Raw genomic sequence first — 15,000 nt, 5'->3', positions numbered from 1 at the left:
TTCCTTCTTCCTGGCCTCCTGCTTCTTGCCTGCCCGACCCCGTATCACCTTCCCCCACTGCGTGCCCGCCTGCCTGTCTTTCCGCCTGTCTGCCTCCACACGCCACTGCAACCCCGACCTCGCATCAGACACACCTCCCCCCGCCTCTGTCTGCACGCCACACCCTTCAAGACCACATGAATGATGACATTAGTGCGGCCTTGGATACCCAGCTGCCCTAAAACAAGGAGCAGGAGGAGGAGGAGGAGGAGGAGGAGGAGGAGGAGGAGGAGGAGGGAAGAATAACGGGTGCAGTGAAACAAAGAGAAAGGAGGAAGAGAAAACCGTGGAAGGATACTACTGTTATTATGATTATTATTGTTATTATCATTATTATTGTTGTTGTTCTTCTTGGTGCCCTCATAAAGAAGAAGCAAGAGGAGGAAAGAGATAGAAGGAACGGCGAGGAAAAAGAGGAGACGATGCTGAAGTGAAACAGAGAAAAAGAAGAACAAAAAAACAAGAAGAATAAGGAAATGAAGAATGAAAAGAAGAAAGGGAAAGAAAGATAAGGAAAAAAGAAATGATTAACAACAACAACAACAACAAATACAACATCAACAACAACAACAACAACAACAACAACAGCAACAAGAGCACGAAGAACAGAGAGAGAGAGAGAGAGAGAGAGAGAGAGAGAGAGAGAGAGAGAGAGAGAGAGAGAGAGAGAGAGAGAGAGAGAGAGAGAAATAGTTACTGAAATGCTCTTTGCGCGTTGACGGCCTGTAACTTGAGTGGGTCTGTTCGGGAAGTGCCGCTCCTGCAAACGTAAAGGAGCTGCTGAATAGTCCACACACACACACACACACACACACACACACACACACACACACACACACACACACACCTCTGGAAGCTACTCTGGTGGTTGTTTGACGAAGCTTCTGCACCGTGAACGTAAAAAAGATACATAAGAAACCGATTGATCTTTTCTTTGGCCTTTGTAAATGTTTGACGTGAGAGGCGGAAGCGCATGAGATTCCCGACCTTACTTTACAAGACACTCCCTTCCCTTCATCCTTAAACTTACCATCGTATCTGATCCTCTGTCACATCTTTTATCCTAATCAAACCTAATTTATAAACCTAACACTCCCTTTTACTCAGCTTCCCCCTCATAGTCCCATCTCTAAGCTAACCCAACTTAACCTAAGCTAGCATAACTTAACCTAACCAAAACTTATCTAACCTTATTGATGCTCCTCTAACACACGACATCTAGCAAGGTATTACACAAGGGACGAGAGACGCTGAGTGATGGCAAGATGAGGGTAAAGGGCTAATTAAGGCTCCATAAAGGTCTGCACGATGAAGGACGATGCATTTGATCCTTGCGAGTCGTTCAAAGAGACGCCGAGTACCTGGCTGACGGGTAGGTGAGGGTTCCGCCAGGTGGGCAGGTGTTAAGCGTCTCTGGAAGCTTTTAACGTCCAATTAGAGGAAGGGGACGCTGGTGCTTCTATGATTCTCTCTCTTTCTCTTTTTCTTTCTTTCTCTCTCTTTCTTTCTTTCTTTCTTTCTCTCTTTCTCTCTCTTTCTTTCTTTCTTTCTTTCCTTTTCATTCATTCGTTCATTCATTCATTCATTCTTTCTTTTTTTCTTTCTTTCTTTCTTTTTCTTTCCTTTTCATTAATTCATTCTTTCTTTCTTTCTTTCTTTCTTTCTTTCTCTCTCTCTCTCTCTCTCTCTCTCTCTCTCTCTCTCTCTCTCTCTCTCTCTCTCTCTCTCTCTCTCTCTCTCTCTCTCTTCTAATTTCTTTCTTTTCTTCGGTACCTATTTCCTTTACTTCCTCTCGTTCTTTTTTTCATTCTTTTTCTATTTTTTCTCTCGTTATTTTTTCATTCCTTTTCTTTCTCATTATTTTTTCACTTTCTTATAATATTTCCTTTGCTCCCATTCTTTCTTTTTTTCTCATTTTCTCGATACTTATTCCTCTCATTCTTTCATTTTCATTCTTTTTCCCTCTACCTCTATATATATTTTTTTCTTTCCCTCATTATTTCTCTCTCTCTCTCTCTCTCTCTCTCTCTCTCTCTCTCTCTCCCTTCTCCCTCTCCCTCTCCCTCTCCCTTCACGTGTAACCAGGAAATACAGGTGACCTTGATACACCACCACCATCATTACCACCACCACCACAACCACTTACATACCTCTCTAACCACCACCTCTACTCCACTTTACTCCGCCGCCACTATTCGTACCCTCCGGAACACCAGCATCCCGTACTCACACTCTACTTTCACCGGCGCGGATGAAAGTTGAACGGCAGTCAGTTTTTCTTTTCTTCCTTTTTTGTTAGCCACGCCTCAAACTAAACGAGTCTGGCATCTATTACTACTACAACTACCTCCCCTTGTGTTGCTGATGCTGCTGATGCTCCCCTCTCTCAAAATGACTAACCTAACCAATCTTACCTAACCTAACCTAACCTAACCTAACACTCCCTTCTGAACCTCACTCTTGCTACCCCAACTTTAACCCAACCAAACTTACCTAACCTACACTAAGCTAACACTCCCTTCTGAACCTTACTCTTGCTACCTCATCTTCAACCCAACCAAACTTACCTAACCTAACCTAAGCTAACACTCCCTTCTCAACCTTACTCTTGCTACCCCAACTTTGACCCAAACAAACTGAAGGGACTTAAGAAAGGGAGACTAATCGAGTTCTCTTAAGTGTGTGTTTCCACGTTCATGATAGAGAAGTTCTGTCTAATGGTTGTGCTTTTTCATTGTCTCTCTTCCTTTCTCTCTTAATTTCTTTTCTATATATTTTTTTATCTCCTTCCTTACTGTATTATCTCTCTATTCCTCTTTCTCTCCTCCTTTATTATTCTATTTTTTTTTCTTTCTCTCCTTTCCTTCACGCTCCTTTCTCCTATATTTATTTTTCTCTCATACATTATTTTTAATTTTCTCTGTACTTATTCTTCTCATTCTTTTTTTAATCGTTCTTTACATTTCCTTCTCTCCTATTCTATGTTATTTTTATCCTTTCTTTCATTCTCAGGGTCATAAAACTACCCACCCAAGGAAATACCCACCACAACCTCCACGAAAGCCTTGCCATATGTAGGTGGGCAGGCCCCGAAATGGTTAAGAAAATGAGCCACAGTTAGGTTAGGTTAGGAAAGGACGGAGGTGAAAATAATATGTCGCAGCGGAGGCTTTAATAATAACAATAAAAGGTAAGAAGGTGTAATTATCTTTCAATCAGTGCCGCCAGGTGTCCTAAACTTCCTACAGTGTCTATTTCAGCTTTCTCTTCCTGCCTGGGCGTGTGTGTGTGTCCTTCCTCCGCCGTCCTCCTTCAGGGTGACTTGTCTTGTCTCGTGTTGGCATCCGACTCTCCTCACTCGTTTCGTTTTTTATGCTCTGGTTCTCCCGAGACTGGCAATCAGGAGGCGAAAGTGTTGTGTTGTCTTGGTTCCGGAAGCGTGTTTGAGGTGGGCGAAGAAAGTGGCCATTGGTGGGTTAGAAAATTGATTAAGGATGATGTTTTATTGATGTTTATGTGGAATTATAAACGAAGAGGAAAGCGACGAACTGATACATGCTGAAGATATGTGAATGGCAAATAAGAAAACGAAAGTGATGTGTTATATTAGCTGTTGATGATTGTTAGAGCTGGGTGGAGAAAGCGATCATTGGTGGGTTAGAAAATTGATTAAAGATGAAGATTGTTTACTGTATAGGCTATCTTAGTTGCTGAATGTGGAATTATAAACGAAAAGGAAATGCCGAAGATATGTAAATGGCGAATAAGGAAAAGTCTTGTGTCGAAAGTCTTGTGTTATTTTAGCTGTTGATGATTGTTAGGGCTGGGTGAAGAAAGCGATCATTGGTGGGTTAGAAAATTGATTAAAGATGAAGATGTTTTACTGTATTGGCTATCTTCGTGGCTGAATGTGGAATTATAATGGAAGAAGAAAGCTGGGGTGGGGGAAGAATGTGGCCTTAGGTGGATTAGAAAATTGATTAAAGATTAAGATGTTTTACTGTTTGGGCTATCTTCGTTGCTGAATGTGGAATTATAATCGAAAAAAGAAAGCAACGAACTGAGAAACGCTGAAGATATGTGAATGCCGAATAAGGAAACGAAAGTGGTGTTATATTAGCCGTTGATGATTGTTAGAGTTGGGTGGAGAAAGTGGCCAAAGATGGATTAGAAAATTGTTTAGAGATGAAAAGATTTTACTGTATATGCTATCTTCGTTGCTGAATGTGGAATTATAATGGAAAAAGAAAGCGACCAACTGATAAACGATGAAAATATATTAATGGCGAATAAGGAAATGACAGTATTGGGTTGAGTGAAAAAAGCGACCATCGTGCATTAGAGAAGTGTTTAAAGAGAAAGGTATTGGAATGGTGATATTGTAATGGAGATATATTAATTAAAGGACAATCAGGGAGCGAAGGTGTTGTGTTTTCTTGTTTTTTATGCTTATTTGGACCTGAAGTGGAAGAAGAAAGCGATAATTGGTGGTATAGAAAACTGATTTATATTGAAGGTATTTTAATGTTCGATATTTCAATTTATAGTGAATCAGGGAAAGTGTTGCGATTTCTTCTTGTTTTTTTTATGTTTATTTGGTGTTGGTGTGAGCGAAGAAAGCGATCACTGGTGGACCAGGGAACTGATTAATGCCTTTTGTATGTAACGTTCGATTCAACTAATAGCAAATAAATGAGAGAGTGTTGGGCTTCCTTGTTTTCTATGCTTATATGGACTTGGGGTGGCTGAGGAAAGCGATCACTGGTGGACCAAGGAACTTATTAATGGCTTTTCTATGTAACGTTCGATTCAACTAACAACGAATAAATGAGAGAAAGTGTTGGGCTTCCTTGTTTTCTATGCTTATATGGACTTGGGGTGGCTGAGGAAAGCGATCACTGGTGGATTAAGAAAGTGATTAATGCTTTTTCTATTTAACGTTCGATTCAACTAACAACGAATAAAGGAGAGAAAGTGTTGGGCTTCCTTGTTTTTCTTTGCCTATATGGACTAGTGGTAAGCGAAGAAAGCGATCACTGGTGGACTAGGGAACCAATTATTGCCTTCTCTATTTAACGACCAACCAGGAAACGAAAGTTAAGTTTCCTTTCGAATTTTAATGGATCAAGAAAACGACCATCACCTAGGGAACTGAATAATGTTGGATATGTTAATGGCGTTTAGAAACAAGAAAACGGGCTGGACTGATAAGGAACAATAGATGGACGACTTGAATAACAGAGTGACAGCCCAGAAAAAGTCTAAGTCACGGCAGACAAAAAACCAGAGTCGGCATTCTCAGACGCCTCCACCTCTCTTGTCGACTACTTCCAAAGGTCAAAAGGGAGATTAATCGGGGTTTCCTGGATGTTTTTCACGGTTACAGTACAGAAGAAGGGTCAAACTACCACCAGGGTCATAAAAGTACCTCTGGAAATGCCCACAACCCCTACGAAAGCCCTGATAAATGTGAGTGTGTTAGCTCCAAGATGTTTGAAAATCCCATACCTGTCAAGCTACTGTGGTGTCTTGCCATAATATTTTGCGTTAGAGACCAAAGTTTGTGTATAAAAAACGTAAGACTTGACAGGTATGGAATCCGGCGCCAGGTGAGAAGGTGAAATAGGAACCTTCGTCGGACCAGATGCGTGCACACCCCTGACCTTTCCACCACCCGCCCTAACCCTGTGTGCTCCCTCTGGCCAACCCCAGGACAAAGAACATCCACTTTTACTCCCGACGGCCTTGACCCATATCCTCAAACACTTCGGGACTTACACAAACCAACATTTAATAAGACATTCCGTAGAGGTTGTTGTGGGTATATTTCCATGAGTAGTTTTATGAGGTTAGCAATAGAATGACAAGGCTTCTACGTCATGAATGCGAAAAAAGGCCCATGAGATCCCGCCTTGGGAAATAGTTGTTATGAGCGCCAAAATCTTCTAAGGACACGCACGGTTCCTGGGTCGGTATTCTAAGACACTCCCGCCACTCACATCACCTAATTCCAAAGGCCATAATGGAGATGAAACGGGTTATCAAGAGCATTTTTACACACTCACGGTGCATAAGCTGTCAAACTACAACCAGGGTCATAAAAACTACCCCTGGAAAGACCCACAACTCCTACGAAATCCTTGTCAAATGTGTGCTTGGGGGCCGAGAGCGTCTGAGAGTACGGTCGTGGGTAGTCGTATGCAGCTGTGAAGCGGAGCGGTGGTGAATGTGACGACAGGTGGCGCTGAGGTCGCGGTGTTTGGTTACTCTTGCCAAACCAGATATCAGAACCGGTGCTCGCGAAGGCTCTCGATGAGTCTATAACATTGCTTCATCATTTGCTATACCGCCGCAGTCTAAAGGTATGGTTGAGTAAATTATTAAAGGTGATGAATTTAAGGTTTGTTTGCTGATATTAATATGGGCCGGTGCTCGCGAGGGTCCTTGGTGAGGTTATGACACTGCTTCATCATCGCCACGCCGCCGCAGTCTACAGGTATGGTTGAGAAAGTTCTTGAAGGTGATGAATTTAAGGTTTGTTTACTGATGTTAATATGGGCCGGTGCTCGAGAGGGTCCTTGGTGACGTTATGACACTGCTTCATCATCGCCACGCCGCCGCAGTCTAAAGGTATGGTTGAGAAAGTTCTTGAAGGTGATAAATTTAAGGTTTGTTTGCTGATGTTAATATGTGCCGGTGCTCGAGAGGGTCCTTGGTGAGGTTATGACACTGCTTCATCATCGCCACGCCGCCGCAGTCTACAGGTATGGTTGAGTAAATTTAAGGTTTGTTTGCTGATGTTGATATGTGCCGGTGCGCGAGGGTCCTTGGTGAGGTTATTACACCGCTTCATCACTTCCCACGCCGCCGCAGTCTATAGGTACGGTTGAGTAAATCTTTAAAGGTGGTGAGTATAAGGTTTGTGAGGCAACATTAATACATGCCGTTCAATTTATCATTCGACACGAGGGTAAAAAATGTAGAGAGCTAAGATGATGAATATGAAAAAAAAATACTGCCAAAATAACGTTACTGAGCCATAATTTAACTGCTGTATTGTTTTCCTGACCTTACTTTCCCTATAACAGTTGTCTTTCACTTTATAATGATGCCCTCCACCCCCCTCCAAAAAAAAAGATATACTGTATGTGTTAAGACTGGCACTTCCACCACCAAGAGGCAATGGGAGTGACAATAGAAATACTAACTTAGCGAAACATCTGTCCACGTCACAAAGTACCTTAACATCAATGCTAACTTGTATAGAGCTAAGAAAGTGACGGAGTTTTAATGAAAGGAATGAAAGGTAGATTATTAAAAACAGCAGGCGAAAGGCTGAAACTAGGGAGAAAGATTGGCCTAAGAGATTGACCAAGTGTTAATGATATAAAAGAATGAACAGCTGGCGAGAAGCTATGACTAATGACACAGCTTAACAGAGTGACCGCATGCAGTTTGAAAGTGAGAAAAGAAAACAACTGGGAGGGTACAACTAGTGATACAGCCTAACAGAGTGGCCGAGTGGAAATGAGAGAGAAAGAAAGAAAACAACTGGGAGGGTACAACTAGTGATACAGCCTAACGGAGTGGCCGAGTGGAAATGAGAGAGAAAGAAAGAGAAAACTGGCAGGGTACGACGAGTGATGACAGCAGAGTGGCAGAGTGGTGATTAGAAAGAAAAAGAAAGAAAACAACTGGCAGGGTACGACTAGTGATGACAACAGAGTGGCAGAGTGGTGATGAGAAAGAAAAAGAAAGACAACAACTGGCAGGGTACGACTAGTGATGACAACAGAGTGGCAGGGTGGTGATTAGAGAAAAAGAAAGACAACAACTGGCAGGGTACGACGAGTGAGGACAACAGAGTGGCAGAGTGGTGATTAGAAAGAAAAAGAAAGACAACAACTGGCAGGGTACGACGAGTGAGGACAACAGAGTGGCAGAGTGGTGATTAGAAAGAAAAAGAAAGACAACAACTGGCAGGGTACGACGAGTGAGGACAACAGAGTGGCAGGGTGGTGATTAGAAAGAAAAAGAAAGACAACAACTGGCAGGGTACGAATAGTGATGACAACAGAGTGGCAGAGTGGTGATTAGAAAGAAAAAGAAAGACAACAACTGGCAGGGTACGACTAGTGATGACAACAGAGTGGCAGAGTGGTGATTAGAAAGAAAAAGAAAGACAACAACTGGCAGGGTACGACGAGTGAGGACAACAGAGTGGCAGAGTGGTGATTAGAAAGAAAAAGAAAGACAACAACTGGCAGGGTACGACGAGTGAGGACAACAGAGTGGCAGGTGGTGATTAGAAAGAAAAAGAAAGACAACAACTGGCAGGGTACGAATAGTGATGACAACAGAGTGGCAGTGTGGTGATTAGAAAGAAAAAGAAAGACAACAACTGGCAGGGTACGACGAGTGAGGACAACAGAGTGGCAGGGTGGTGATTAGAAAGAAAAAGAAAGACAACAACTGGCAGGGTACGAATAGTGATGACAACAGAGTGGCAGAGTGGTGATTAGAAAGAAAAAGAAAGACAACAACTGGCAGGGTACGAATAGTGATGACAACAGAGTGGCAGAGTGGTGATTAGAAAGAAAAAGAAAGACAACAACTGGCAGGGTACGACGAGTGAGGACAACAGAGTGGCAGAGTGGTAAAGAGAGAGAAAAAGAAAGACAACAACTGGCAGGGTACGACGAGTGAGGACAACAGAGTGGCAGAGTGGTGATTAGAAAGAAAAAGAAAGACAACAACTGGCAGGGTACGACGAGTGAGGACAACAGAGTGGCAGAGTGGTAAAGAGAGAGAAAAAGAAAGAAAACAACTGGCAGGGTACGACGAGTGAGGACAACAGAGTGGCAGAGTGGTGATTAGAAAGAAAAAGAAAGACAACAACTGGCAGGGTACGACGAGTGAGGACAACAGAGTGGCAGAGTGGTAAAGAGAGAGAAAAAGAAAGACAACAACTGGCAGGGTACGACGAGTGAGGACAACAGAGTGGCAGGGTGGTGATTAGAAAGAAAAGAAAGACAACAACTGGCAGGGTACGACGAGTGAGGACAACAGAGTGGCAGAGTGGTAAAGAGAGAAAAAGAAAGAAAACAACTGGCAGGGTACGACGAGTGAGGACAACAGAGTGGCAGGGTGGTGATTAGAAAGAAAAAGAAAGACAACAACTGGCAGGGAACGACTAGTGAGGACAGCAGAGTGGCAGGGTGGTAAAGAGAGAGAAAAAGAAAGACAACAACTGGCAGGGTACGACGAGTGAGGACAACAGAGTGGCAGAGTGGTGATTAGAAAGAAAAAGAAAGACAACAACTGGCAGGGTACGACGAGTGAGGACAGCAGAGTGGCAGAGTGGTAAAGAGAGAGAAAAAGAAAGAAAACAACTGGCAGGGTACGACGAGTGAGGACAGCAGAGTGGCAGAGTGGTAAAGAGAGAGAAAAAGAAAGAAAACAACTGGCAGGGTACGACGAGTGAGGACAGCAGAGTGGCAGAGTGGTAAAGAGAGAGAAAAAGAAAGACAACAACTGGCAGGGTACGACGAGTGAGGACAGCAGAGTGGCAGGGTGGTGATAAGAAAGAAAAAGAAAGACAACAACTGGCAGGGTACGACTAGTGAGGACAACAGAGTGGCAGAGTGGTGATTAGAAAAAAAAAGAAAGACAACAACTGGCAGGGTACGACGAGTGAGGACAACAGAGTGGCAGGGTGGTGATTAGAAAGAAAAAGAAAGACAACAACTGGCAGGGTACGACGAGTGAGGACAACAGAGTGGCAGAGTGGTAAAGAGAGAGAAAAAGAAAGACAACAACTGGCGAGGGGGTGCAACTAGTGACACAACCTAACAGAGTGACCGAGTGTTAATAAAAGAAACAGACAAAACAAAACAGATGGTGAGACGCTAAACTAATGGGAAACCCCGCCCAGCTTGACTCGGCCGGCAGTGCAAGAAATGAAGTATTCAGTATCTCCGCCGTGGGCAAGAACAGGCCGTAACTCACCACGAAACCCAACACCACACACACACAATACCAGCCAGCGCACCACCCTCACCAGCACACAAACGAGAAAGGTCACAGGTTCATATTCGATAACATTTAAGTCTCCCATTATGACGATTTCCCAAGACCACGGAGAAGATTATCCCATCCGCTGCGGTTGGCACGGATTTCGCCTTCACTGGTAGCCTGGTAACATATGCTCCCAGGTCTTTCTGTTCCTCTGTGGTGGGTAGTGGAGTGTTTCAAATGTGGTATTGGTATGCTGGATTTCCCCTCCCAAGATGCATGACTTCACATTTTTCTTCACTAAATTGGAGCAGCCACTTTTTGTTCCACTCCTGCAGCTTGGTGATGTCTTCTTGTGGGAAATCCGCATCCAAGAGGTTAACAGCGTTTTCATAGGTAATGCTCCCGTTTAAAGTGTAGAATGCGGGTTAAACTATCACTGGGGTCACAAAACAGTCAGTGAAAATTCTAATGTAGAGAACTGAGGTGATGGATACGGAAATAAAAAAATACTGCCAAAATAACGTTACTGAACCAAAATTTAACTGCTGTATTGTTTTCCTGACCTTACATTCCCTATATCAGTTGGGAAGAGACTGACAACTTCTACGAGAGGCACAAAACAGTCAGTGAAAATTCTAATGTAGAGAACTGAGGTGATGGATATGAAAAAAATTTAAATACTGCCAAAATAACGTAACTGAACCAAAATTTAACTGCTGTATTGTTTTCCTGACCTTACTTTCTCTATATCAGTTGGGAAGTGACGAACAACATCTACGAGAGGCTTTTGAAACAGAACTGAAGTGGCGATACATTAACAAATACGTGCTACAGTTTTGGTCAGCACACCGAACTCACAAGGCAACACACGCCCTAACATCCGTGTCGCAGTCCGGATACAATCATCAAAGGTCTCCACGAAGTCCCGAACACCCAACATCCAGTCACCCATCACTTGAGTTCCATAAGTCCGAACGCATTTAGCAAAGATCATCAGAGTTTGGCACACAACACACTATGCTATGGTATCTGGACACCTCTCCTCCCGAAATTGACCTCTCTTTCGGCCACCTCTTTGGATTCTTTTTGGGAGCAGCGAGTAGAGGGCTTTTTTTTATTATTGTTTCCTTTTTTGTGTGTGCCCTTGAGCTGTCTCCTTTGTTATAAAAAATAAAAAATAAATGACAACACCACAAGGTCAACACACTCCACCACACACACACACGTTTACACACTCAGGCCGACACATCCAGCAAAGACTCACGACAGGTCAGATCCACCCGCCTCGGTCTGTCTTTGTTAAACCTCTCTTGTTCAGCACGTTGTCCCACCCACTGACTATATACATGAGACTTACATAATCTTTCAATGCCCTTCTGTTCGTGTATTCAAATATAAGACTCTTTGTTGTTGAGTTTCACCGATGGATTTCATAAATATCAAACCCACTTGCTGACTGAATACGTGAATCAGTTACATAATACCTCAATACCCTTTTGTTCGTCTTTTCTATATTTATGATTCTCTTGTTACGTTTCACCTGTGAGTTTCTTTTTTTTTAAGTTTTCACACCTAACCTAACCTAACCTAACTTGACCTTTCAGTGCCCTTCTCTTCGCCTTTCTGTATTATGATTTTCCGTTGTTACGTTCCACCAATGAGATTCTTTTCCTTAGTTTTCACACACCCTTACGGACGAAATACATGACTTACAAAATATTTCAATGCCCTTCTCTTCGCTTTTTTATATTATGATTCTCCGTTATTACGTTTCACCAGTGAGTTTTTTTTTTTTTTTTTTTTTTAGTTTTTCACACCCCCTTACGGACGAAATACATGACTTAAAATCTTTCAATGCCCTTCTCTTCGCAATTCTATATTATGATTATGATGTTACGTTCCACCAGCGAGTTTCTTTTTGTTCCCTCTCCCTTATCCCTGTAACACCTCCCTTCCTCTACTCTTCCCTTCACTACCTCATTACTCCTCCCTCTTTACCTCTCCCTTTGTTTCCCATGTCTTCCCTTCCATTACTTCTTCCCCTTCCACCCTCCCTTACCTCTTCAACCCTCCCTTATCTCCCTTCCTCCCTGTAATATCTCCCTCCCTCTACCCCCTTACTGACAAAATATATACATGACTTAACAAAATCTTTCAATGCCCTTCTCTTCGTATTTCTGTATTATGATTCTCTGATGTTACGTTCCACCATTGAGTTTCTTTGTTATCGTCCTCCTTACTGACAAAATATATACATGACCTACAAAATCTTTCAATAGCCTTCTCTTCGGTTGTGATGTTACGTTTCAACAATAAGACTTTCTATGTCCTTCTCTATTTCTATGTAATTCTCTTTCTGTCTTTCTCTTTATATGTCCTTCTCTTTCTGTGTCCTTCTCTTTCTATGTCCTTCTCTTTCTGTGTCCTTCTCTTTCTGTGTCCTTCTCTTTCTGTGTCCTTCTCTTTCTGTGTCCTTCTCTTTCTGTGTCCTTCTCTTTCTATGTCCTTCTCTTTCTGTGTCCTTCTCTTTCTATGTCCTTCTCTTTCTGTGTCCTTCTCTTTCTGTGTCCTTCTCTTTCTGTGTCCTTCTCTTTCTATGTCCTTCTCTTTCTGTGTCCTTCTCTTTCTGTGTCCTTCTCTTTCTGTGTCCTTCTCTTTCTATGTCCTTCTCTTTCTATGTCCTTCTCTTTCTGTGTCCTTCTCTTTCTGTGTCCTTCTCTTTCTATGTCCTTCTCTTTCTGTGTCCTTCTCTTTCTATGTCCTTCTCTTTCTATGTCCTTCTCTTTCTATGTCCTTCTCTTTCTGTGTCCTTCTCTTTCTATGTCCTTCTCTTTCTATGTCCTCTTCGCTCGTGATGTTACGTTTCAACAATAAGACTCAAATTTCATCCACTTACTCTCACGAAATGATTCAATAACCTTATGTTCGCTTTTGCATATATGTCTCTGTGTCAACGTTTCCCCAATATGATTTCAAATATAAACCATCATCCTATTACAGTTGCAAAATACTTCACCACCTCTGTCTGTCTTTCCTTATATCATCGCCTTTAGAGTTGCGAAATCCTTTAGTGCGTAACTTCCTGCTCGCCTGCCCACACATCACTCCGTTAACATTTCTCGAATAAGATTTAAATATCATCCGACTTACTGTTGCAAAATCCTTCAGCACCTCTCTCTGTGTGTCTTTCCTTATGTCATCGCTTTTATAATTGTGAAGTCCCTCAATAACCTTCTGTTCGTCTTTCCAAAAATATCTCGATTAATGTTTCACCAATAAACTTTAAATATCATTCCCCTTACTGTTGCAAAATCCTTCAGTACCTCTCTATGTGTGTGTGTCTTTCCTTATTTCATCGCTTTTATAACTGTGAAGTCCCTCAATAACCTTCTGTTCGTCTTTCCAAATTCATCTCGGTTAAAGTTTCACCAATAAGACTAAAATATCATCCCTCTTACTGTTGCAAAATCCTTCAATCCCTCTCTCTCTGTCTATCTTTCCTTATGTAATCGCTTTTATAATTGTGAAGTCCCTCAATAACCTTCTGTTCGTCTTTCCAAATTCATCTCGGTTAAAGTTTCACCAATAAGACTAAAATATCATCCGTCTTACTGTTGCAAAATCCTTCAATCCCTCTCTCTCTGTCTATCTTTCCTTATGTAATCGCTTTTATAATTGTGAAGTCCCTCAATAACCTTCTGTTCGTCTTTCCAAAATCATCTCGGTTAAAGTTTCACCAATAAGACTTAAATATCATCCGTCTTACTGTTGCAAAATCCTTCAATCCCTCTCTGTGTCTTTTCTTATGTCATCGCTTTTATAATTGTGAAGTCCCTCAATAACCTTCTGTTCGCCTTTCCAAAAACATCTCGGTTAAAGTTTCACCAATAAACTTTAAATATCATCCTTCTTAGTGTTGCAAAATCCTTCAATCCCTCTCTGTGTCTTTTCTTATGTCGTCGCTTTTATAATTGTGAAGTCCATCAATAACCTGTTCGCCTTTCCAAAAACATCTCGGTTAAAGTTTCACCAATAAACTTTAAATATCATCCGTCTTACTGTTGCAAAATCCTTCAATCCCTCTCTGTGTGCCTTTCCTTATATGAACTCTGATGTTGAGCAAGTTACCTCAATAAACCCGTTAAATGACACGCCTCCACCCTGTCCCACGCACTCCACCACCACCTCCACCTCCACCACCACCAATCTTCCTTCGCCATGACTCTCCGTGAACCCCTGAGCCCTAAAGAAAAAAAAATCTCTCCCCATCCATCCCTCCTCCTCACACTGATTGGGAAAACTTGTATCTTTCCTGTACCTCCCCAGCACAGGACCTATCCGACTCTGCCTCTCCCTGCTGCCTTGCTCTCTTCCTTTATCTCTCTCTTTCTTCCTCCTCGTGCCCTTTATATACAGTCAGGTCCCACCCACCCCCACTCCCCACCACCTCCATAACTTCGTATTTTATTTTGATTTTTCAGTTCTTTTCAACATAGATATCTCACTGCTGCCTCTTTGCCTTGCTCTCTCTCTCTCTCTCTCTCTCTCTCTCTCTCTCTCTCTCTCTCTCTCTCTCTCTTTATATATATCTTGTCTTTTTTTCTTTATTTTTCTTTATCTATTCAATTAATTAATTCTCTCTCTCTCTCTCTCTCTCTCTCTCTCTCTCTCTCTCTCTCTCTCTCTCTTCCCTAACGCAAACAGTTAACTCCCCTTCTCTCACCCCTACATCGATCTCCCCACCTTATCTTTTATCTTTTATATTTTACTTATTCAGTCTCTCCCCAACAGAGAAACTTCACTGCTGACTTTGTATTTCCTATCTTGCTCTCCTCTCTTTCTCTTAGTCCTCCTCAATGCAAACAGATAACTCCCCTTCTCTTATCTCCTCTACGTCCTCCCCTACCACTTTAACTTAATATTTTTCAGTTCCTTTCAACACAG

At 42.3% G+C, this 15,000-nt stretch overlaps 1 protein-coding gene across 2 annotated transcripts in view; it reads right to left on the bottom strand.

The window, feature by feature from the left end:
• Positions 1-15,000, bottom strand: part of LOC127007082 (extracellular serine/threonine protein CG31145-like) — a 294,491-nt gene that overhangs the window by 201,294 nt on the left and 78,197 nt on the right. The gene's annotated exons all lie outside the window — the stretch shown is intronic.

The sequence above is a fragment of the Eriocheir sinensis genome, chromosome 34 (assembly GCF_024679095.1).
Source record: "Eriocheir sinensis breed Jianghai 21 chromosome 34, ASM2467909v1, whole genome shotgun sequence".
NCBI classification, from domain to species: domain Eukaryota; kingdom Metazoa; phylum Arthropoda; class Malacostraca; order Decapoda; family Varunidae; genus Eriocheir; species Eriocheir sinensis.
This window is presented reverse-complemented; position numbering and strand designations above follow the sequence as displayed.